Consider the following 26,217-nt stretch of genomic DNA (forward strand, 5'->3'; position numbering starts at 1 on the left):
GTTCTATCAGGAAAAGAGAAAGAAAGCTGCCTGAGGCTGTTTTCTCAAATTTGAATTATGAATACATGCTATATCTATCACATTAATGGATAGTGATTTATTAGCAAATGGCATTTTTCATTTGCATTCATAAGATACAATTGCATATATTTAACTTCCTTTGGATTTGGAAATCTGAAGATCTTGGTAGAATTTGGAGATGTCAGTTCCAGCAAGTTTAAAATTCTGCATAAATTTGGTACTTTCATTTTTCAAAAAATTTGCAACTTCTATGGTAAATATTCCTCAAAAGCTGAGTGCCATTCAGTCCAAGTTGGCTTAAAATGTATATCTTACCTATTAAACTCATAAAGAAGTTCTCATCCTAAGAGTTGTCTATTAAATATTGGCTATTAGAACTATGTTCTACATCAATAATATATTGTTTTTACTCTATTACATTATGATGCTTCCTTTCTTCAACAATAAAGAGTTGGGACATATAATTGAGATTCCAAAGGATTTTCTACTATGATTTATCAACTTATATTTCTAATACAACCTAACTACACATAATACATATAAGTTATTTGGAACTTCTAGTCTTAATAAGTTATACAGGTGTTTACATCCCATAGAGCATATTGACATGTTTTTTGGAAGCTTGGGGAACAGTTGGGCATATCGGGAAATTATCCTTAGCACTGTAAAATCTCCAGCCCATTTATGAAATTAAGTATGTTTTCATTTGTTGGAGGAAGGGTAGAATAATGGCAGCTTCAAATATAAATTTTAAAAATAATTACTTCACATATAGCCTTTCTCATCCTAACAGGAGAGGATGTTTTTATTCAAAAGATTGTTATCTCAGAAAAAGAAAGACAAGATTCAGGACAAAAGGGATACCACCTACAAAGGGCATCCCTCTTTGATAGAGAGAGGAAACTCCAGGATGACAGAAGGTGCAATAAGTCTAGAGCAAAGCACGAGGAAGAAAGTGATTTCAAAACCAGAAGTGATGGAGAATTTGATTTTCTCAAATTAGATTCTTGTAACTCTGTCAGGTGTTTGGATGAATGAAATACTGAAAGGAATGCAGGAAATGAAAAGAAAAATGAGGTAGTTATTATTCCCAGGGACAATACAAAAGTTGTTCAAGATGGCAAATGCAAACACAGTATACAATGTGGCTCAGCAGTCAACCATATTTTCCTAACATGTTTACATAAGTACTAACGTAGAATAACCAGTTATGATTACCTAGAAAACTGAAATATAGCAATTGTAGTCATGAGCAAAATCAATGACCACATACAAGAGATACATGATAAAACACATAAATGCATAGTGCCTGGCACTTACTTGTTGTTAATTAAATCAACTTGACACAATATAATCAGAATTTCAAAGATTTGGAAAAGAATATTTCAAACACAGCATTTAAAATTTTATATGGCCAAGAAATATTTAAAAAATGATTTTGTGTGTGCACAACCAGGCACCTGTATCCATATAAGGACAAACAGAACCTTTTTAAAAAAATAATGAGTTTAGGAACTCATTATAAAATAGATGATTTTTATTTAGGTCTCCTCTTGTGCCCTTTATTCCTCAAAGGCAAAATCCCCCTCCCTTCAAGCACAGTGATTTACTGCTTCCTAATTCTCTTCCCTTGGCAAGAGGCATCTGATTTTGTCAATTGCATAGTAAATGAAGCTATTTTATAATTTATTAACTTTTTGAGAAATGTGCATAGTGTGGATTTTATCTCTAATTAGGGAGTGATTTAGTCAATCATTTGACATTTCAAGCCAAGCACAAGCAGTGCAGACAGTTTTAAGAAAGGGTCCTGCGATTATCCTGTGCCTGAGGCAGACATCCGCTAAGTATGAAGAATGAAGGAGGCTGAAATGTAAGAGAGCAGGATTTGAGGACTGAAGTTCTACCCATTTATTGCCTCTTTCTAAATCTGCACCCTTTCTCCACTATAAATTTACTCTTCACTCTGATAAGAGGGCAGGACGATATAATGATCCTTTAGAGATATGACAGGTTCTGGAGAACACTAATATGAAATGAACATGCAGAAACTCAGAGTAAAATGTTAAATAAACCTACCTCTCAAAAGTAAAATCCCACTGTTGATGTCAGTGTCTGCTTTGGCTATTAGAGACATCAGAGAATTTAATATGTGATTTGGTTTTCCACCTAAATGACTGTAATTAGTATTATTTGGAAATGGCATTTCACTTATATCTACATTATTAGCATGTAGTGCAAAGACAATTATGCATGTCATTAGAAAAATATCCATTAAATTTGCTCTGGGTTTTATTTGATTGCAGCAATAAACTCGATATATATGTTTAGTACACACATTTTATCAGCCATGTACCAAAATTGACTGTTCAAAACAAGGCACTTTGGGAAAATTATTGTGCACAATATATGATAGGATGTGTAAACTTCAGTAAAGGATTATGTGTATGCCTATTTACAGATGCTGTGAATCATTATTCTCTTCACACATAAATGTGTTCCAACAAGCTTCTTTCTGTCTTAGTGCCTTTGTACCCGACATTTCTGCCTGGATCACCCCAGATAGTTTCCCACCAGCATTAGGTTTTTCTTCTTCTGTAAATAGTAAAATCCCCAAGACTTAGCTGGGCTGTACTTGCAGCAGATGACTTTGTATGCGACAATGGAATGTAAGAAGTGATAGGTGCCTCTTTCACATCGAGCTCTTCAAGGCAATGTGCTTCCTTGCCCTTTTCTCATTCCCACTGCTAGGGATAAAGAGTGGTGGCAGGACCTGGAGCAACCACTTTGGACCCAGAGGTAGAAGCTTTGTGATTAGAAAGGTAGAGGGGCACTACCAGTGCTGGCCCGTTTACTTTTGGAGAGTTATACAGGAGAGAAACAAAGTTCTGTCTTGCTTGAGACAATGTATATTGGGGCCTCTGTGTTATAGCAAGGAAACTGGTACCAAACTTAGCTGTCCATGTCCTGGATATCTTCCCTGTGCCTTCAGATCATCTCCACTTTGCTCCATTCCCTGGGTGGTTGACCATGATGGACATTTTACTCAGTTTGAGTTCAGCCAATGAGAAAGACTATCTGGAAATTGGGGGGAAAGGGGAGTGAGAATGGTGTCTTCACTCCGTTGGTGTATTGCTTGCTGGGCTAAGGGTTGACAATGGCTCCATTACTGTCCTGGAGATGATAGCTCCCGTCAGGGGGCCCTCTCCCACTGCTGAAGCAAGAGCTAAAGCTCTCACTCCAGATGTTGGCAACTGTTTCTTCTCCTTAACCCTCAGGCTGGTCGTGGGGTATATTTCATCACCCTTGTTGATTTCATTTGTAATTTGTCCCTCATTACACTTCCCTCACTCTGTTGAGTATGTAAATTTTCTCATAGAGAGTTGAATTGATACAATCATTGGGCTTGCTCAGTTCTCTTTATTCATAACTTAAACATCAAGGCAAGTAAAGTAAATTTTTTTTTAATTAAAATAAAAATTATTATAAAGCACCATTTATCCAAAGTAGTTCTGCAGGTATTGAGAGATGTGCAAAAGTATGTAGAATACATAGGACATCAACCACGTGTTCATAGTTTTGTCAAGGAAACAATTAGAGAACAACATATGGATAATTATTTAATTGTATGATATGGACTGCAAGAGCCATAGAAACTGGTCGAAAGAAACTATGCTTGAGACATCTGTGTTAGATATTATGAAGCCTCTAATCTAGGTTTGAATTTTAAAGAATGGATAGAATGGGCAAAAGGACAAGAGAGGATATTTCTGACAAAAAGATTCATATAATCAAACCCACAGAAATATGAAGAAGCACATGTTATGCATGAAGGGAACATAAAATATGCCTATCTCAAGCTTCTTCAACTATTATTGAGTCCCTGGTATGTGCTGGACACTGGTAACACAACAGGTAGACAGAGATTCTTTTCTCATGGTGCTCAGTTATACTCTAGTTGGAGAAAATAGACTTTAAACACAAATATACAAATAAATGGATAATTATAAATTATAGTAATGACTGCTATCAAAGAAAACTCAAGGTATAATAAGGGAGTATAATTGAGATTGGGCAGAATGAATCAAAATGCCTCAAATTATATAACCTGAAACCTGAGGGATGAATATGTCTTCCCTAAGGAAAGAAGAGGCAAGTGAGCAGAAGAAAGAGAGCCGTTCCACAATGTTAAAAGCCTGGGTCAGTTCCTGGTGCAAAGGGATAAGTTTAGTATATATTAAGAAGTAAAAATATCAGTGTTATTTCAGCCATGTAGCTTAGAGAAGAAGATCTAAGATCCTGAGGACACAGTTCATTCAGGATTAATTGTTCAAGGACATTGAAAGAAAAGATACATTCTTTCCCTAAAATAATAGAAATCTATATAGGTTCTGTAGGTCAAATCATATCAAATTGTATGTTTAGGGATATGGAAGTGGCAGATGAGGAAAAATTAAAAGTGAGTTGGCTATGTTAAGTCATCTAGACACAAGGTGATAGCCTGGAGAAGAATTTTAACAGTAGAATATATGTGAAAAAAATATCATTTTAGGAAAAAATTATTGTTGCCTGATATCACAATCTTACTCTAAAATTGTATCCTCTCCAGGGCTGAGTGAAAGGCACCACCATTCATGAAATGAATTGTGCAAGGAAAATACCAGGGAGTCATTCTTCAGCTCTCTTTCCAACTTATCCAACTAAAGACACACACACACACACAAACACACACTGACCACCTACTGAATTCACTGAATTTGTAGTCATCACTCAAGTTGCAGTTTAGATGTTACTGCCTTGAGATATGTTATATGATACCTCCCCATACTAAATATTAAATCCTCTTAATGTCTTCTCTTGTTGCACTATTTTCATTTTAAAGTCTGCTTGTTGTGCTATATAACAGGATTGTGAGATTTTCATATATAGCAAGTATTACGTTTTAATTATACAGATATTTGTATACATACATGTTTAAAATCTATTTCTCCAATTATAGTATACTAAGCTCCATGAGAGCATGAACTTTGCCTGGTAGGTATTATAAACCCAATCATGGCTAGAGTCATGCAATAAAACCAGGATTATTCTCCAAGTCTCTTTCCACCTTAAGCTATTTAGAAATAATACAGAGATTTTTGAAACTGTGTGGTGTTGATTAAAAAATATTAATGAATAGAAAAAATAGTACTGCAGAAGTTAGAAAATGTATTTCATCTGAAGTGTGTTTACTTTGAGACAATGGCCAGTTAGCCAAGTGATGGTACAATTTGGATGCATGACTATAAGAGCAGACCAAGGGTGAAAGACCTGCACTAGAACTGAAGATAAGGGGTCCAAAGGCTTTGGGTGAAATTTGAAGATAATGGCAGGGGTAGACTCTTCAGAAATTCAAGTAGAAAGAGAAGGGCAGACGGTTAATTGTCTAGTTGTGGGAAATATAATTCTGGGACTTGGGAATTAATAAAGAAACTAGAGGGATAGTGTGAAGCAATAGTTCAGACTTGGATTTCAGTTTGAATTTGCGTGGCAAAAATCGACAGCTGTGTACCTTGCCAAATATTACAATTGCCTAATCTGTTTTAAAATTTAGGTGGATAAGAATGTATATAAAATGTGTTGAACTGTGGATCAAATATGGCACCTAATAAGCACTCTATAAATGTCCACTGTTATTATTAGATGATGGAGGACCTGGACAGTGCAATGTCAACACCAGCCCTTTTCTCTAATTAAGAATTACTCTTAATATTTGGTTTAAAATATGCATTGGGTTATAGATGAGGAGATGGTATTACCAAAATAACTCATTTGGAAAGGTATACAAAGAACGTAAAAAATCTGTTGGACATTCATGTTTAAAAGCTAAAATGTATATGGACACATCCTAAATAATGCTACAAACTATTTACTAAATTACTACCATTTGTGGAATTAAACTTTACTTTGCCCTGCCTTTCTAGGTCATTTTCTGTTTTCCTCTGGGTTCTGGAGAACTAGCTACTATGAACTCAGTTAAAATTCTGGGCTTATAGCACCTTTCACCATTATTCCATTACCTCTATGAAAAGAGCCCATGTCAGACTCAATATTGATCAAAATGACCCCTCTAGAGGAAGTTATTTATATTTATATATTTGAGAACAAATCAGTATTCAGTTAGGATAACATTTTAGCTCTTAAACTAATAAAGTGGCCCTATTAAATATGATCTGCTTTTCCATGCATATTGAATTCAGAAGCTCATAGGAGGTAAACACTGCTAAGAAGCACCATTCCACACGGCAGAAAAATGGGAAATTGCTTGCTACAGTTTTATGGTTCCAAGATCCATTTAAGTCTCACAGTGTTCAGTTACACGGATGTCATTAATGCACGTGGAGCATTATCAGTGCTTTCCAGACATGAGTCTCCTTATTGTCATTAGTCTGACTCTCTTCTGATTTTGGAAGTTTTGCAGATTAGAGGGAAGAAATATACTCAAGGAGCCATGACTGCTAAGGTTGAAATGATAAAAGTGGAAAAATAATATCATTCTACTTGCAGTTATTTTGATAGAGATCATCTGCAAAATATATGTATAATATTTTTACAGAATTAAATTTAAAGTATAATACCAATTATTTTATTGAAATATTTGGTAATTATATTTCTAATACATGGAAATATTAATTTAAAACAAAATACATAATATATTTATTTAAAAAGCAAGCAAAATGAAAATAAGGTAAGATATAACTTAAATTATACCTTGTATTTAAAAAGTGAAATTGTATGTGTTAAAGAAAAAAATATTATACACAGTTATTACTATTATATCTGTAAATATTCCATGTTATATTGAAAATTTTTGTAAGTACATACAAGGAGAGAGAGTAGCTAAACTAAAATGTGTTCTCATAACCCAGAATTTCCAAAAACAATATACATTACAGAAGAGACTGGATAATATTTTGCACCATCCACTCTTATCCCAAAACTCCTCTAGATGCAATGACTTATCTGAATTAAATATAAATCCTTTCTATGCTTTGCAATATTGATAACTATGCCATTATTTTATAGGAAAACTAATCATTTGCATTTATGTTGACAGTTACATGTATTTGCCTGTTAGGTTCAAACTTCAGGAAGGGATAGAAAGATACAACAGTAGTTCAAGTCATCAGATACGTGGGAAAAAATCATGATCAAGTTAGAAGTGAACTGACTAATCGCTGCAGCAGTCAGGAGATGCAGCAAAGCAGTGTACCCATGTTCCTCAGCCCTAAGGAAGGTGTAAATCAAGATATGTATATATATACATGTCTTTGTCTTTCTAATGTGTCTTTCTAATGTGTTGGTTTAATGTGATAATATTAAATACATACCGATAGGAGCTTAACGTGGCAGATGGTCCTTTCCAAAGATGGTTGAAACAGTATCTCCCCCTACTGCCATGTTGAATAAGCCATGTACAGATGATCTGGTCAACAGCCCAGCTGAGCTTCCAGCAGACAGCCAGCATTGATTGCCAGCATCGGAATGACCCATTCTTGAACATATAGCTGAGCCAAACCTTCAGATCACTGCTGTCCGAGACGACATCTGATTACAGCTATATGAGACACCTGAAGCAGAACTGCCCAGCTAGGACCTTCAAATACCTAGTACACAAAAGCATGAGTAAAATAAAATGAATTTTTAAGCTGCTAAGTTGTGGGGTAATTTATCATGCAGCGAATATATTCTAGACAATTTTAAAATCAAATAAGGTGTTAAAAACTTAATTTAAAATAATGAAATTTTAGTCGATATTATTGAGATAATAAAGATATCCTTTACTAGTTGAATTTACATGAAGTTATTATTTGTTATAATGACAACACCAGTTTTCCTAAAAATTCATCATCCAAATAGATAATCGGCTGTACTCTGAATTGGATTGCATTCTTTAAAATATTATGCATAATCACCATCATTTTCCCACAATATGCAGTGAAAATATCATCTATGAAAGAGAAAAAAACTTGTGAAGAAAATGTGAGTCTCACAGCCTAGAAAAGTGCTTATGTTAGAAATAAAAATTGGGGCAAATGACAGTGAATTGAAATATGTGAAAGATGAGTGACTTGAGCATAAAGAACATGCTTGATTTTTCATGCATGAGAAACTTTAGGATGAGAAGCAAGGAGTCTTTGGCAATAAAGCATTCAAAGATGGGCTAACAGTGCTTTCAGATGGAAGGTGAGGTTATGAAAAACTTTATTTGGTGAATCACTCTGAAAATAAAAAGATCCATGAGGGAATACTGAAGAGTACCTGCTATATGGCTGTCAACTCAAAACCACCTTAACGAAAAAGCTGCTAAATGATTCGAAAATCTATCTTATTTATTAAGTAATATTAAATGACATCTAACAAAATTCATAAATCACTTAATAAACAATAAGTATAAATACTAAATATAATGACAGTAAAACACACAGCTCTTCTGATACCAGAGGATGCTCTTGGAGAGCATTCTAGTGTTGGTCTATTGTGGAGAGAATTTGTGAGTAGTCATTTCACCTCCCAGTACCATGGTGTTATTGACATCTTTAGACCAAGGCTCTTGCCAACCTCCCCTCATGAAAAGGTAAATGCAAATAAAAAATGCAAATTAAAACTAGCATTAATTTTAGATAACATTTCTCTTTCTGTTGGCAAGGGTTGAGGAAACAGGCAAATGGTACAACTGCAGGGAGGGAATTTTGTCAATATCTTACAAATTATAGTACATTTAACTTTGGACCCAGTCAATGCATTTTTGGAAATCAATTCCAAGGATATACCTGCATGAGAATAAAATTACATATGAGCAAGATTAATAATTGTAGCCCTATCTGTAATAGAAAAATAATGAAAACAACACAAATGTCTATTGATAGGAGACTATTTGAATAATATCTTTCTAAGAAAGAGGAAAAGCTTGTGAAAAAATTAAAGGAGGCTAACAGGCCTAGCTAAGTGCATACAGTTGAGATAAATGAGCAAATGATAGTGTGTTGAGATATAGCAATCCATGAAAGATCCAATCATGGAAGGCATGCTTAATTTTTTCTATGAATGAACATTTTCAGAGAAGAAAATAAAAAGCTCCAGTTCATAAAACATTCAAAGAGAGGCCAATACTACTTTAGATGGAGATTGCAGTTATGTTATACTAACATCTTTGTTGGAAAATCTCTCTAAAAATCCCGAAGCTTTTAAAGTAATACTTACAGCTCCTTGAATCATAAAACTTGCATGATAAAGATATTAGTCAATAATTGTGTGATAAGTGAGCAATTACCATTTATTAAATACACAGAGAAGGAAAAACTGACAAATAAGGTTGTTCTGATTCTAGATGAAATCAACCAAGCCAGAAAGGATGAAGCAAATATGGTAAAATGTTAACAATTATCAAATAGAGTTAACAGGGGCATTCATTTTATCATTCTATTTTTCTGTGTGTTTAAAATAGCCATGATAAAAATTGGGGGAAAAAAGCATTGTAAAATACAGAGTTCTAAAAAATATCAAGCAGTCTCATGTTTTCAAGAGTTGCGTAATTGCAAGCACAATGAATTCGAGGCAATAGTCACTTTGACTTTCTTCTGTCCTCGTTCTGTGGCTTCGTGTCAGGCTTCAGATGAAAATTCACAGCCATCCGCTTTCTGAGCCTCTAGTGCCCAGGAGAGACCAAAGTTCACCTCCCTCTGTGCTCAGACGAGGACACATGGCAAGACTTTACTCGCACTCCTTCCTGTACCAGCTCACTCTTGCTCACATTTACCTTCCTTTGAGCACCAATAGCTTCTTCCCTCTTCTCTTGTGACCAACTGCACTCTACTAATACTTCAATCTGTTAGGAACCGTTATTTTTAATTGCCTTATTTGTTTTAACAAATGATATTTGTACCCATTGTTTACCTTTAAAATAATATTTCATTATTTATTTTAAAGAACTCATTGAGTGAAGCTTAGAAGGAAAATGTAATACCTACATGATACTGTGCAAAGTTGCTCTGATCTGAAAACATAGCTACTAAATTAGTTTAGCATTAAATTAGTGGGTAATCGTGATACATGCTTCGTATGAGGTAGAAATTCTCTTCACATTGTCAGAAAACTGCTAAAATGTGTTTTAGAGATACTTAGTGAGATTAAGTTTTCGCTATTACCTTTTTATTTCTCTCATTTAAAACAATGCCATGGGGCTTGTATTATCTAAAACGTGTAAACGATGGAGTAGAAAGACGTGAGAAGAATTTAGGAATGTGGGAAAATGTGATTTTTTTTCCTAGTCATTATCAAAAACTGTAAATCAGTGACACAGTTCACATACATATAAGCATACAGCTTTATATGCTAATCTTTCAAGAAAATCTCTATATATGCTGAATATTTCTATATTCAGTATACTTTCTGTATTCAAAACTTATTCTCTTCAGTGGCCTATTTTACTGTTTTTGCACCTATTCCATTCCAGGATTTTATTAGGTAAATATTGTTTTTCATACATATAAAATGCATTTTTCTTTTATTTCACTGGAGTATCTATATTTTAGCATTAAGCTTTGTTATTTTTTTCATAGTGTGCAGTAATAAACTGGAGTTGCATTCAAATGATGTGGTTTATCATGTTAAATCCTTCACTCTTGATTCTGTATATTCTAGATAAAAAACTGAGAACTTAAGCTAAAGAAAAATGAATTTTATTAATAGTTTAGTATATTTTCAGTACTTTCACAAAGAAGGAACAACTGTTGCTTTGGTGAATTATAAGATGTTTTATACAATGGACACAATATATTCATTTATATTCTTTTGTTTTTCATGTTCTCTCAGAATGATCACTGTGTTTATCCAGAACGAGTACATGATGAAAGAAAACAAAACCAAACTGATGGAACTGTAAGTGTCTGAGAATCCCTCCTGCTGCTACTGGGTAAGGGTGACTGTTAATCTTTGTCCTTTGCCCTCTTGCATGACCTCATTTCCTCTGGTTCTGTTGCATTTTCCTTTAGTGCTCACACTCACAAGACTGGAGGCTATTACAACTCACTTGCTTTCAGTACTGAATAAATGGTCTATCAGTTTGACCTTTTATACCAATATTTCTGCTCGCAGTATGTATTTCTCTTTTTCGTTCTGGAGAGTTGGACAGTGCACTTATGTGTTTCGGAGATAAAATAATACTATCAAAATACTGTGTATTGAAATGTAAAATCGATAGCTAGTGGGAAGCAGCCACATAGCACAGGGAGATCAGCTCGGTGTTTTGTGACCACCTAAAGGGGTGGGATAGGGAGGGTGGGAGGGAGACGCAAGAGGGAGGAGATATGGGGATATATGTATATGTATGGCTGATTCACTGTGTTATACAGCAGAAACTAACACACCATTTTAAAGCAATTATACTCCAATAAAGATGTTTAAAAAAACATACTGTGTATTGAAAGGCAGTACAGTTTTTACTTCCTGAATATAATTATATTTTAACCAGAGCAGAAAGTTTCAATATTTACTTAGAGAGAAAGTTATTACCCTTATGTATTTCTTTAGTTTTTTTTGTTTGTTTGTTTAGAGAATTAAGTTCAATACCAGTCTCAGCTGGAATTTTACTTCCTTTTTCATAACTTAATTTCATCGAATATATTTATTTAAGGAGAGAAGGAAACGGCTAGGCTGAAAAATTAACTGATTTTCTTGTCCAAGCAAGGAATGAAAGACATAAAATCACTGTTAAGTGTTAGAAAAGCAAAATAATTCCAATAATATCATTATTTTATTTCTGTCACTTTAAACATTGATGGCAGATCATGGTTGATTTTCATTTTTCCAAAAATGTCCAAATATCATTATCAAATTTTATATTATATTTTATTTTCAATATCATGGATAATATGTAACATTGCTGAGTGCTTATTATGTGCTAGATGCTATTTTAAGCACCTTATTTATATTAATTTATTTAATTTGCACAAGAATTTATGAGGGAAATAATATTGTAGCCACTATTTTATGGTTGAAGAAACAAAAGCCAAAAAAAATATAAGTGGTGGGTATAGCAGGGGTTTGAATACTACAAGGTGATTCTAGTTTCTATTTATGTGTTTTATCATTAATCATATAGATTCTCTGTTACCATTACTGCTTCCCCTGGGCAAAAAGAATAAATAGATATTTTTTAAAGTTGCAACTATTCTTGAGGCCTACGTAGCTGACATTTTTCTCCATTTGACTTTTAGGAACAGTTTATTATTAATTTTATGTTTCATTCAGATGGTTCTCTGCTATTTTCTATGAAAAAAATACAAAGCAAAATAAAAAGAGTTCAGATACTAACTGTACACTTTAAAAATGATGAAACTACAAATGTGAAGGAAGCAGATTTCAAAACCTATAAAGTGTAAAAATTTAGAAAATCATCAATTTAGGTGTTTTTTAGTAGATTAGTGCAACTTAGACTTTATATTTCCAACAGCAGAGTAAGGAATTTGCTATGGTCTGAGTGTTTGCATCCTCCCCAAACTCATATGTTGAAATCCTAATGCCCCACATGATGGTATTTAGGAAGTGAGGCCTTTGGGAGGTGCTTGGGTCATGACTCTGTAACCCTCATGAATAAAACTGACACTCTTATAAAAGAGATGACACAGAGCTCATTGCCACTTCCACCATGTGATGAAAAGCAAGGAGGCACCTGCTATGAACTAGGAAGAGGGCCTTCTTCCTTGACCTTGAACTCCCCAGCCTCCGTAACTGTGAGAAATAAATTTCTGCTGTTTATAAGCTATGCAGCCTGTAGTATTTTGTCTTAGCAGCCCGAACGAACTAAAATAGAATTGATTATACTTTCTACATCAAAATCGTTACAGATTACCTGGTTTATACAAGTCACTATGCTATGCAATTTATATGCATTAGTTTTAATACTGAATTCAACATTTGAGGTTTATATTATTATTATTCCCATTTACAGACAAGTAGTTAAGATAAAGGGAAGAAAAACTGGGCTAAGTTTCGGCATTGGTTGGAATGTAAGAATATTTAATCAAGCAGAATGAGAAAGAAAAATACTTAAATATCAAAAAATAATTCAAATATTTTGATATATGTAGTAAAACACTTGGCATACTTAGAAAGTAATGATATTAAAAATAGTTTAAATAATCACACTTAAAACCAGTACTACATAAAGATACTATACATCATTGTATGTAAAATTGCAAAATTATTTTCTTGAAAAATATCACAGTCAATTGTAATTGAGGAAGGACCTTGGCTTTAATTGCCATTAAGGCATAGTAAATTTTTAAAATTCTGAATAAATTTTGTGTGATGTATTTATTCAAACATTCAGTTGAATTGTATATTATCATAAATGTAAAAGTCCACACTGTATTTGAGTAATTTCTAAATCAACAGATACCAAAAAGCAATGAAAACTGTTTCACAAAATCGTAAAGGAATGGGTTCTCCAAAGAACTTCTATGCATATTTCAGGAAACTCTAGAATAATGGATCTAATCTTGAGAATCCAAATAATACATTTTGAATGTTACCTCTTCCATCTTATCTTCTTTCTATTAAGATGTCACAAGAAAGCCTTTGAAAATTAAGCAATTGTGAATTTGGGAGTTAGAAATCTGAATTAAAATGGATTTTTGAGGGAGGGTGAAATACAAAATCTTTAATAAGTCAAGTCACAAATTTTGAGTCAGTAAAAGGAAACTTTCCCAAGACATAATATGACATGTTATCTAAAGAGAGAAGGTAAGAGGACAGATTAAAAGGAAAAAAAAAAAAAAAAACCCTAAGGGATATTTTTTAGGAGAATAACTGGGGAACGGAGAGGATGATTTAATAAGTAATATCACAGCTCCCAACCCAGAATATAGGGACTGAGCATTACTAGGTGGCAAGAGGAAAACTACAAGGAAGATTCTGATGGGTTGAAGAAATTCCAGCAGGTGATGAGAAGAACACACTAATAGTAGTATTAACCAGAAGTCAGAAATGCAAAACCATAAATGTATACTTTTTTTTCAGAAATCAAAGGCACTTTAAAAAATATAGAACTAAAATATTAAAACAGTGGAGACTGGTGAGAATAAGAATACCTGTAACCTACCAAGGGTGAGATACTTTATAGCAATAATAATCTTTAAGCCTTAGAAGGAACCTATGAAGTAAGTATGATCGTTGCTGCTTTACAAAAATATGTTAGAAATTGACTCCACGGGTTAAGACCTGGAGCAGGAAGAAACAACCTAATTCTATAAATAATGACGAATGTATGCATTGCTTATTCTGAGCCAAACACGAAGCACTTTGCATGGATCATTTCACTGAATCCTTAAGGTAGTTCCTTGACTTCCGTACCCGGCTCTTTCCCACCTGACCAATGAGGCATCCTGGGCCGGGGAGCTTAACTCTACTCAAGCCTCCACACCAGTGCTTCCGGCATCCTGGGCAAGCCAGTCTTTTGATGTGCACCTGAGAGCCTCTTTCTCTGTTGCAGGACTTTGTCATATCTGACCCTGACCCAGGAAATAATTACCAGACATAGAAATCTAAAGCACTCCACGTGTTTTCAAATGCCTCTCAACAGTTAGAAAACAAAGAAACAAACTAAAGCAAAGTTTGCTTTACAGGGATGCATACCTCAGTTTTTTTTTTTTTTCCCACCAGGATTCTCTCTTTTAAAAGTATAAGGGTTGCTACATTGTGAGTATCTCCCTGTATACATCAAAGGAAGAAAAGAAAGTATCAACTCACACACATTTATTTTCATTGACTTCTCCAAGAGCCTACAGAGGTAAATGGGAGAGATGCAATGCCTGGAAAACCAAGATAATCAAGCAACTTCGACTGTTTTGGAGGAGAGATCTATAGTTAGATGATTTCATATAGACAGTTTCAGCTTAAGCTTATTTAGGCAAAAGAAAATGTCACTTTAATCAGAGGAAAATGAAATTCAGACACAAAGTCACTTGTACTCTGTAATATTCATTACTATAGAGCTTTTTAATTTCCCTTAGAAAATGTGTGCATGTGTGTGGATATTGCAAATATATTTAGTTGTTAGTTTTATTTTCCCTTCAAGACTCAACTCATTTCTGTTTTGATCTCTAGGAAGCTTTTTCACACTTTTCCAGCTCCCAAATACTCAGTTCTAATAATCTGTTTTGCCAATGCACAGTAAGAATTACAAGACAGTAGAACAATAAGAATTAGATTGAAAATAAGAAGAAAAGTCACCATCAGTATGTTAAAACTTCCTGACACATAAGAAATGTAAACTATAAATACCACTTAATATAATTTTAGTAAATAAGTTAGATATGAGGACTATAAATATATTGATATACACTTGCTAAAAATACATATTTGTATACTTCACATTAGTATAGTCTAATAATATTAAGTATTTTGAAAAAAATCGAGATCATAGAGAGATGGAAAAAAGGTAATAATAATAGAGCTTTGAAAATCAAAGTAGAACAGTGGATGGATAATCCAAGGATGTTCTCTGGAGATGACCCAAGGAAAGGTCTCCACACTCTGATCCTCTTTCAATTAAAACTCAATAGTCCATTTGCTTTTTCTCCCCCTCATAAACTATCAGGAAAGTTTTCCTGCTCAAGAACAACTGAACCAAAAGTCAGATGGACCAGTTATGCCACTGAAAAACCTTAAAAAGATAAAATTTTTACTCTTTTGCTCTTAAGAAAATTGCCATTTGTCAACCCCAAATCCATCTCTCTGCCACAGAAATAGGGTCATGGCTGGTCACATGGCTGCTCAGCTGGAGCCTAAATATTCCAGTCTTCTTTGCAGGCAGGAGGATACCAGACGACTAAATTCTCCTGAGTGTCTGTGAGCTGAAGTCGCATGTACCACAACTAGGTGTGGGTTCTGGGACAGCAGATGTGTGCTCCTACACACTCTTCAACATCTGCAGACAGAAGAAGAGGGATGACTGTCACTCAGCTTCTGCCATGCAGGCACATCAGCCCCCTAGAACATGGCAGAGCCACGGATGGGAGTAATTCTGATTCTCTGAAGGGCAGTGTGGAAAAGAGCCATCCATCAACCCACACCACTCACCTTGGGACTGTTAGAAGTGAGGGAATGAACTTCACTTTTCTCTGGGTCATCTCTGTCACAACAGCCTAGTCTTCGCCCTCTGTAATCCTTCCTCAAAAAGACTCTTGACTGTGTTTTCTGTGTTGTCTAGTCCCAGCTGCAAGCGTTGTAAGATAGCAAAATAAGAAGAACATGAGGATACAAAATAACTTTTAAAAAAAAATTTATTTATTTATTTGGTTGCACCAGGTCTTAGTTGCGGCAGGAAGGCTCCTTAATTGCAGCAGGCGGGCTCCTTAGTTGTGGCATATGAACTCTTAGTTGCGGCATGCATGTGGGATCTAGTTCCCTGACCAGGGATCGAACCCGGGCCTCCTGCATTAGGAGGGCGGAGTCTTATCCACTGCACCACCAGGGAAGTCCCCAAAATAACTTTTTAACTCAAATCTCTCTGTTATTTTTTTTTTTTTAAAGTTCAGCATCAAATTACTCAGGGTCCATTCCTGGCTTCAACACGCTGACGTAATCAGAGGTGAGCCACAAAATCTCTCTGGTTGCCTCACCTCTAAAATGGTCATAGTGATAATATTTATCTCATTATTACAAGGATTAAGTGTTATTATTTATGTACACTGCTTAGACCATTCCGGCTCACAGTAAGCTATCAATAAATGTTGCTGTTATGTGGTAAAAATGCCACTGCCGAACCCCTTGGCATATTTTCTGGCCTGAATCAGTTAGAGCCACAGTCAGGACAAGGAGGCCCCTCCTGTGCATAGTAGCTGTCAGAGGTCAGCAAACCTCTTCTGTAAAGGATCAGATAGTATAGGCATACCTTGTTTTATTGTGCTTCCCAGATTTTCCATGTTTTCAAATTGTAGGTTCGTGGCACCCCTGCATCAAGAAAGTCTATTGGCTCCATTTTTCCAACAGTATTTGCTCAGTTCGTGTCTCTGTGTCACATTTTGGTAATTCTTACAATATGTCAAACTTTTTTATTGTTATATTTGTTATGGTGATCTGTGATCAGTAATCTTTGATGTTACTACTATGACTCACTGAAGGCTCTGATGATGGTTAGCACTTTTTAGCAAAAAAGTATTTTTTAGACATAAGGTATGAACATTGGTCTTTTTAGACATAATGCTACTGCACATTTTATAGAGTACAATATAGTATAAACATAACTTTTATATGCTCTCTGAAACCAAAAAATTTGTGTGACTCGCTTTATTGCAATATTCACTTCATTGCCATGGTCTGGAACCAAACCCATAACATCTTAGAGGTACGTCTCTAAATCTTTTAGGCTTTGCTGGCCATAAAAGTAGTCTCAGCCACTGAATTCTGCTGTAGTAGTGTGAAAGGACCCACAAATAAACATGGCTGTATTCCAATAAAACTTTATAAAAACAGACAGTAGGATAGATTTAGCCAACAGGCTGTTTGCCAAACTCTGAGTTAGACTAATGAATTATGGGCAGGTGATAAATGCTGATATTGTGTTTCATCATTTCTTAGTAAGATGTTTACACAAAGTCACAGTAAAATGTGAACAGTTAATCTGAAGATTCTCAGTGTTAATTTTGCTATATTTACTGATGTCAGGCAGTTGTTTTTTATTCATCAAATCACTCAAACATTTATTGCTGTGCCTACTGAGTTTGACACATTTTTATTTTTATATAATGTAAAATTGACAACCATAATATATGTTCTAAATTTGTACTTAGATTAATCAAGGAAATAACTGAACAACATTTGGTTAAGAATGTAATACCTTTATCTCTGAATATTTATTGGAGAGGTAGGGAGAGACATAAAGCATCATCACAGTTAGAATAACTAGATGACTAGATTAAAAACTGAGAAGATAAAATACATAATAAATTGACCCTGCAGGAAAATTCACTTCAGAGTAGAAGGAAATACTTAATAGGTTCTTGCGAGTAGGTCATGGCTCAAGATTACTTTGCCTTTAGCACTTTTGATAATTTACTAAGATGCATTACTTCTCGCCCTCTTGTCTCTCCTGACTTTTTTCTCCTTCCCATTTTTTTCCCTCTCTCACAGTGAATGTGTCCAAACACATTCATCTTCCTCTCACTCCTGCCTTTAAAGTCACCTTGGACTTTCTATCCTCAATTCTGTCTGCAAGTAAAATAGTCTTGCATCTTCTCCCTCCCCATACTTCGACTTTAAAATTTAGAGCAGTCAGTGGGTGAGCTGGGAGCCGCGGAGGTCACCGTGGGGAGGCGGGGCGGGGGCAGCATGGCAGCCTCCTTACGGCTCCGTGGAGCTGCCTCCGCCTCCGGTACTGGAGCCGCCGGCAGCAACCGGCAGTGGCCAGCCTTGCAGCGGTGTGTTCTAGGTCAATGGCTTCTAAGACTCCAGTTGGATTCACTGGAGTAGGCAACATGGCTATCCACTCATTATTTATGATGTGTTCCCTGATGCATGCAAAGAGTTTCTAGATGCAGGTGAACAGTGTCTTCCCCAGCAGATGTAGCTGAAAAAGCTGACAGAATTATTACCATGTTGCCCACCAGCATCAATGCAATTGAAGCTTATTCTGGAGCAAATGGAATTCTAAAAAAAGTGAAGAAAGGCTCACTATTAATAGATTCCAGTACTATTGATCCTATGGTTTCGAAAGAATTGGCCAAAGAAGTTGAGAAAATGGGAGCAGTTTTCATGGATGCCCCTGTTTCTGGTGGTGTAGGAGCTGCTCGGTCTGGGAACCTCATGTTTATGGTGGGAGGAGTCGAAGAAGAATTTGCTGCTTCCCAAGAGCTTCTGGGGTGCATGGGCTCCAATGTGGTGCATTGTGGAGACGTCGGGACTGGGCAGGCTGTGAAGATCTGCAACAACTTGCTGTTAGCTATTAGTATGATTGGAACTGCTGAAGCTATGAATCTGGGAATCAGGTTAGGGCTTGACCCAAAACTCTTGGCTAAAATCCTAAATACGAGCTCAGGACGATGTTGGTCAAGTGACACCTATAATCCTGTACCTGGGGTGATGGATGGAGTTCCCTCGGCTAATAACTATCAGGGTGGATTCGGAACAACACTCATGGCTAAGGATCTGGGATTAGCACAAGACCCTGCTACCAGCACGAAGAGCCCAATCCTTCTGGGCAGTCAGGCCCATCAGATATACAGGATGATGTGTGCGAAGGGCTACTCCAAAAAAGACTTCTCATCCGTGTTCCAGTTTCTACGAGAGGAGGAGACGTTCTGAGTTTGCCCTTTGGCTGTGGACCCTGTTAGGAACCAGACTCTATCTTGGAGCCTCTTATAGCTCACTCCACAAGTAAATGGGCGGAATCAAAGGTCACCTGTCTGCTTTTGTTTTTCTATTTCACAATAAACCCTGGGAGTTTTCACCCATTTTTAACTGCTTATTCTTTTTATCTATTTAGCAAACACATATTATCTGATTTTTTTTTTTTTTTTTCTGCAAGCCACTGATGGTCTCTGCTAGCTAGCTGATTGACCTTTTTCAAAAGTTTGATTCCTGAGCATCATTAGCTAAAACATTGCCTACTTCAATCAGGATATTATTTACTCCACTTTACAAATAAAACCAAATTTTTTTTCCACAGGATAAAACCTATCCTGGAGGAAAGAAAAGAAATCCGTGTGAGGAAAGGAGTTAGAGAAAGGGGAAGTATAGTGAATTACTCCCTGTGTCCCTCAGAAAGTTTGTCCTGTTAACCCAGTGGTGGTATTCGTGCATTCTGAGGTTACTGGTTTATTTTCCAGGACTTGATAAAGCAAGAGAACTCCTTGCTGCATGCTGTGTAATTTGGACTCTGTTACATTACCTTGGTGTGCCCCTCTTGTAACAACTCCCAATACTCAGCAAACTTATTTTTTATATTTTTGCTTCCTTGTACATTCTTACTACATATTTTTTGACTTCAAAAGAATGACATCTTGGGCTTCCCTGGTGGCGCAGTGGTTGAGAATCTGCCTGCCAATGCAGGGGACACGGGTTCGAGCCCTGGTCTGGGAAGATCCCACATGCCACGGAGCAGCTGGGCCCGTGAGCCACAATTACTGAGCCTGCGCGTCTGGAGCCTGTGCTCCGCAACAAGAGAGGCCGCGATAGTGAGAGGCCCGCGCACCGCGATGAAGAGTGGCCCCCGCTTGCCACAACTAGAGAAAGCCCTCGCACAGAAACGAAGACCCTACACAGCCATAAATAAATAAAAATTAAAAAAAAAAAAAGAATGACATCTTTAGAAATGTTTCAGAGCCTACGATATGTGCTTTAGATAATTATATTATCCTAAATATAACCATATTATTTTGAATTCAAATAAATTTCTATGCTAATAAAAAAAATAAAAATAAAAATAAAAAAATAAAATTTAGACATAATAGTCATAGGTAGAGTTTAGACTTGCAAAATGCAATTTGGAAATTACCAAGACTTTTGTTCAGTTTGATTGCTAAAATATGTAAATAATTACATAAAGGGTTCCTCTTGAATTCAGGGGTGTATTGTAAAATGATATACATTTATACCCCAGGCCTAAATCCTTCTTTTTTCATGTATTTCAACTACTATCAATTAATTAATTTGAATGTATAAGGGAAATACAATGTTATGTATATATTCCTCTATCGGTGCTCAGTGTATTTATATCTTCTAACATCTATATTTGCCTCTGAATGTCACACCATGACTAATTTTTGCATCAGATTCTAATCTGGGCAGCAACTCACAGAGGCAGTGAGAGAAGAATCAAGGAGCTGATATCGATCCAGTGGTGGTTACAAACCCTGAGATGCTTTTGCTTCCCTTATCAGCAACCAACAACATCAAAGCAAAGGAGAAGCCTACTGCATACCTCTTTGACATCAATCCTTCATGGTTTTCTTTATCCTATTCAAGTCAACACAAAGCTGTGAATAAGATAAAAAAGAAGTTTCTGATTTTCAAACCCTTCCAGTTAAAAGTCTCAAAATGAACTAGTGACTTAGAGATATCTTCCTTTCCGCTGCTTTTACTAATAAGCTAAAGCACATGGAGACTAGAACCTGGGCTTCCTAATCCTTATACAGAGCAGAGCAGGAGGTGTTCTGAAAGCGCTCTGCAAAGTGGATGTGTCTGCTTCCTGCAGTAAATATGCTGAAGGAAGCCATTCATTCAAACTTGGTTGGATGATGCTACAAAATACCTACCCCACTTTTCAAGAGTTTATCATGGTGAAAATAAGAAAGGACTGCTCAAACAATGTAAATCAGTCTTCTTCACAAATACTAAGTCCAGCAATTGGAAAGCCACGTTCATGTCACTCTTGGTATTTGCTTCATTTGGGAAATAGGGACCTTGAAAGATGGAGGACAGGCATTGCCATAACAATTTTAAGATTTTACCTGCCAGTTCCCTGCCATATTTTTAACAAATGAGCTCAGAGCATATCAGAATAGTCCTTAGGGACATCTAGGAATAAAATCTATTGCTCTATAAAAACCCATGGTAAATAATGAATTATATTACCTAGATATTCACAATGTGGAAAACTACTTTGGAAACCTGTACATATAAACAATAGGAAAACAAAAATCTAATAACTATTATATAGCTCAAAAAATAACACCGTGTGAATACTGATTTCTTGGGGATTTGTTGCTAGAGCTAAAATTGCCATTCGTTTCTTCCCAAGCAGGACTATTTCAATGTTCTTTCTTACGTCACTTTTAAAATTATATTTAAATGACTGAAATTAAACATACAAACTGTTCTGTAAACAGTTAAATTGACTTAATTTTTTGAGTGAAAAGAAATAACTAATTATAATGCTGTTGTGTTGTTTTTAAAGAGTTTGTTTTACAGCAATTGCCTTTGTCTAAATGCAAAAAAACAAAACAAAAGAAAAGAAATCATTGATTTAAAAATAGGAATAAATAATTATTCCTATTTAAATGGAGGAATAATTTTCTAAGCAGCTCTCATTCCATAGCCTAAACTCACAAAATAGTCTCCATCTTGTCCTAAAAATGGCATAAAAATGCTTCCTACATTTCAGAGTGACAGGTTTTTGTTTCTTTGTTTGCCTGTCTGTTTTGCTTTGGAATGGTGTGAGGATGTCTCATTTATTTATACTGTATTACAAAACTCAGAGAGATATTTTGGTGTAAAACGTAGATGCTAGATAAATGAAAGCATCTAATTCTGTTTACTAACCATGGTCCTGGAGCTAGAATCGTATAATCTTATTCTTTGCTCTGATTACTTTTCACACACTTGCTCGCTTATGGCTCTGAGGCTCCGGCCTCAGTGAATTTGGTGTTACTGACTATGAGACAGATGATAATCATATTTGTTGGGTAAACAAACAATACCAGGTGCAGGAGAAGGGGATACATTTGAAATTGCTCAAATCACAACTGAAATTGACTGTATTTGATTTTCAAAACCTTTGTGACTCTAAACACTTTAGTTGCTTTGTTTTCTCAAACCTCTTGTGGATTTAGGAAGAGAAGATAAACAACACAATTGTTCTCAAAGCGCCTAGCTCACAGTAAGGAGGAAGGGATAAGTTAGTAACAGTTCTAACCAGCTCACACACGTTTCCTGAACGGGGCTTTAACATTTGTGCTCCTCCCTCCTATAAATGTATACAGTTTTAACGACTGTGGGTAAAATGGATCAGAAAGTATAATGTCTAATTAAAAATATATGTTCTGACATACTTCACTCAGGATGACAATCTCTAGGTCCATCCATGTTGCTGCAAATGGCATTATTTCATTCTTTTTAATGGCTGAGTAATATTCCATTGTGTATATGTACCACATTTTCTTTATCCATTCTAGATTGTCACACTGAGTGAAGTCAGACAGAGAAAGAGAAATATTGTATGATATCCCTTATATGCAGAATCTAAAAAGAAATGATACAAATGAACCTATTTACAAAACAGACACAGGCTCACAGACTTAGAGAATGAACTATGGTTACCAGGGGGGAAGGTTGGGGGGAAGGGATAGTCAGGGATTTGGGGATCGACATTTACACACTGCTATATTTAAAATGGATAACCAACAAGGACCTACTGTATAGCACAGGGACCTCTGCTCAATGTTATGTGGCAGCCTGGATGGAAGGGGAGTTTGGGGGAGAATGGATACATGCATATGTATGTCTGAGTCCCTTTGCTGTGCATCTGAAACTATCACAACATTGTTAATTGGCTATACTCCAATATAAAATAAAAAGTTACAAAAAAAAATACATGCACACAAAAAAATAAAGTTGTTATAAAATTTTAAAAAATATATGTTCTGATTTTTAGGTAGACTCTCCACAAATATGCAAATTCACTCAGGAAGTCTTATCTGAATGGTGTGATTGTATCCAAATATAACCTACAGTATGATATCTGGAATGTTTTCTCTCTCATCTTCCTAGAACACGTGTGATTTTTCCTTTTTAACGTTTAAAGGACTTTTTAAACATTTAACATTTTATTACCACATTTCATATAATTAGCTCTTCTTATAAGATACCCAAGGATTGCTAATCTATTTATGCAGTTAAGAGACTTTCATTTAAAGTGAATGTTCAAAAGCTGACTTCAAATTATCACCCTCATAGCATATGAGAAGCTGAATTGGGAACAGGGAGATTCTCATCTTAAGGAAGCTCTTGATCGATACACACTGTTACTGAAAATGCAGCATCATTCTTAATATGCATAGAAATTATGCTTTCTATGAAGCAAATTAGCTTATAATATCTTTTAAAAATTATGAGATGTTCTTGGAGACATATTTAAAAACCTGAGAGTACAACGAAATATGTTTAATGAAGCAAATCATGGATGTTTAACTGAAAGCCATACCAGCTTTACTATTGTTGGCAGCAGTGTTGGCCTCATGTTTTCATAGTAATTTCTAATAAAGCTGGCGTTCTAAAGGAAAGAAGAATGTTAAGGATTCTTAGAAGCATCTCTGATGATATGCTTATTAGTCTGCTGAGTCAATTTATTTCATGTAGATTTATTATATTTTCTCTTTTGAATCTATTCAGTTTATATATTTGTTTATAAGAAATTGTTTCTATTTACAGGACACACTGATTCTTAGATAAGCTGGTGGAAAGGATCACCAGAAGCATCACATCAGATGAATCTCTATAGAGCATTTTTGATTTCCTCCCATATAGCCTATAGCCTATTTGATCTGCAAACATCCCTATACTCAATAACTGGGCAGTCTAAGCAAAATGTTTAATTCAAATTTGATCATGAAAACAAAGAACTCTAAACTTGAACATAAACCAAAGGAGGCATGGTGAAAATAAACACAAATGAAGACTGGATACCTTGAGTAATACTCATCTATTTTCATTGAACCTATGTTATTTTAATGCTCATTTCATGATGATCCATGTTTTGTTTTTCCCACAAAGTATTTGATTTTTACTTTATTTATAGAGGAAAAAATTACTCATAAAAACCCTAAAATTGTGGGGGGGCAGTTAAAATGTCAGTTTAAAAATTTTATTTTCTGAATGAAGTCAATTTACAGCTCAAAAAAATAAAAGAAAGAAAGAAAAGAGCACATGGAATACAGGTTTATGCAAACAATTACCCTGCTCTACCCCCGTCTCTTGGTCCCATGTGACTGTCTGTGGCAATTAAGAGCAGGGCATTTGCGGAGACAGAGATGAATTCAGTTTCCAATTCATCCCTTGCTACTTTATGACTTTTTGTGTTGTCTAACCTTTCTCTGTCTCCTTTTACAAGACAGTAAAGTGAGATAATAACAGTACATGACCTACAGGGATGCTTTGAAAATTAAATGAGAGAACACAAATAAAATACTTACCCTAGAGCTTTGTATGCATTAATAAATGCTCATTATTAATAATGGTTTTAGTAGTAAATAGGCAACTAATTAAACAAGGGATAAAAAGGATATTAATGTTATATGAGTCCAGAATATATATCCTAGAAACATTTTGAAAAGTGAATAATAAAAAAATAATTTTTTCCATTGCCAAAAATGTAATTATGAATTTTTTTAAAAAGACACCCTTTCCCACACTAAATCTTTCTAATCAAAGACCTTCCTTTCAGTACTTTGTAAATAAATGATAGAGAAGGTTAGTGTAATTCAGAGAAAGTCAGGGAAGGAAGTGAATATTGAAGGTTGAGTGAGCCCCATCCTCAGTGGAAACACGCTGAATCCAAAGGCTTCCAATGACCCTCTTCTTGGGAGTAACATAAGTCAACTTCCAGAAGTTAGCAACTCAGGCTTTACAATTTCACTCTGTAGTCATTTTCATCTCCTGCTTTCTCAACTAATATTAATCACATCAAAATAAAGAAACAGATAAGGTCTTCTAGGGCATCAGGAGGAGTGAACTGGAGGAATTATTTCTCCTATTTCAGCTGTGAGATGCAGTGGTGGACAGATATGTGTTGGAATGCATCAGAGCATTATTAAGGAGAAAAAAGATAGAGCACTTTGTGTCCCTGTTCTGAAAAAAGAAAGTAGAGCAAGGGGGCCAGGACTTCCCTTGGACTGAGCAGTGCCTTGGCACTTAATTTGAAAAGACATATGCAGATTTCTAAACAGCCATCAGAGATGTCCTTCACCTCTGGGCACTTAAAGCACAGAGAACAGGGGATCCCCCTGGGGAGCCATGGTTGCAGATGGACAGAAAAGTCTTTTCTAGAGAGATGGACTGTCTGAAATTGAATGCAAAACCTGTGCAGATGTTCATTTGTGCATTATTCTGGAGATAAATCCACAGTTTAGAATAGAAACTCAAAAGGGATTATCACACACACAGACACACACACACATGCACCTGAAAGTTTTTAATGCCCATAAGATATTACTTAGCAGCCTGGAACATGCATAGAATCATGGACTAACACAACTGGAAGGGACATCAGTAGTCAACGAACTATTCACCCTTCTGATTGTAGAGATGATGATGTCGGGAATCCAAGAAGCCAGGTGACTCCGGCCCATGACCACAATAAGAAAGCTTACAAGTGGTAGGTTCAGACATGGCAACCATGTTTGTCTCTCCCCATTCGATGATCTTTACATTATATATTTGCAT

The 26,217-nt window shown here is 35.6% G+C and overlaps 1 pseudogene; it reads left to right on the forward strand.

Moving 5' to 3' along the window:
- The first annotated feature begins 18,337 nt into the window (after nt 1-18,337).
- On the forward strand, nt 18,338-19,488 carry LOC133075748 (3-hydroxyisobutyrate dehydrogenase, mitochondrial-like; annotated as a pseudogene).
- Nucleotides 19,489-26,217: the final 6,729 nt, after the last annotated feature.

The sequence above is a fragment of the Eubalaena glacialis genome, chromosome 15, assembly GCF_028564815.1.
Source record: "Eubalaena glacialis isolate mEubGla1 chromosome 15, mEubGla1.1.hap2.+ XY, whole genome shotgun sequence".
In the NCBI taxonomy this organism is placed as follows: domain Eukaryota; kingdom Metazoa; phylum Chordata; class Mammalia; order Artiodactyla; family Balaenidae; genus Eubalaena; species Eubalaena glacialis.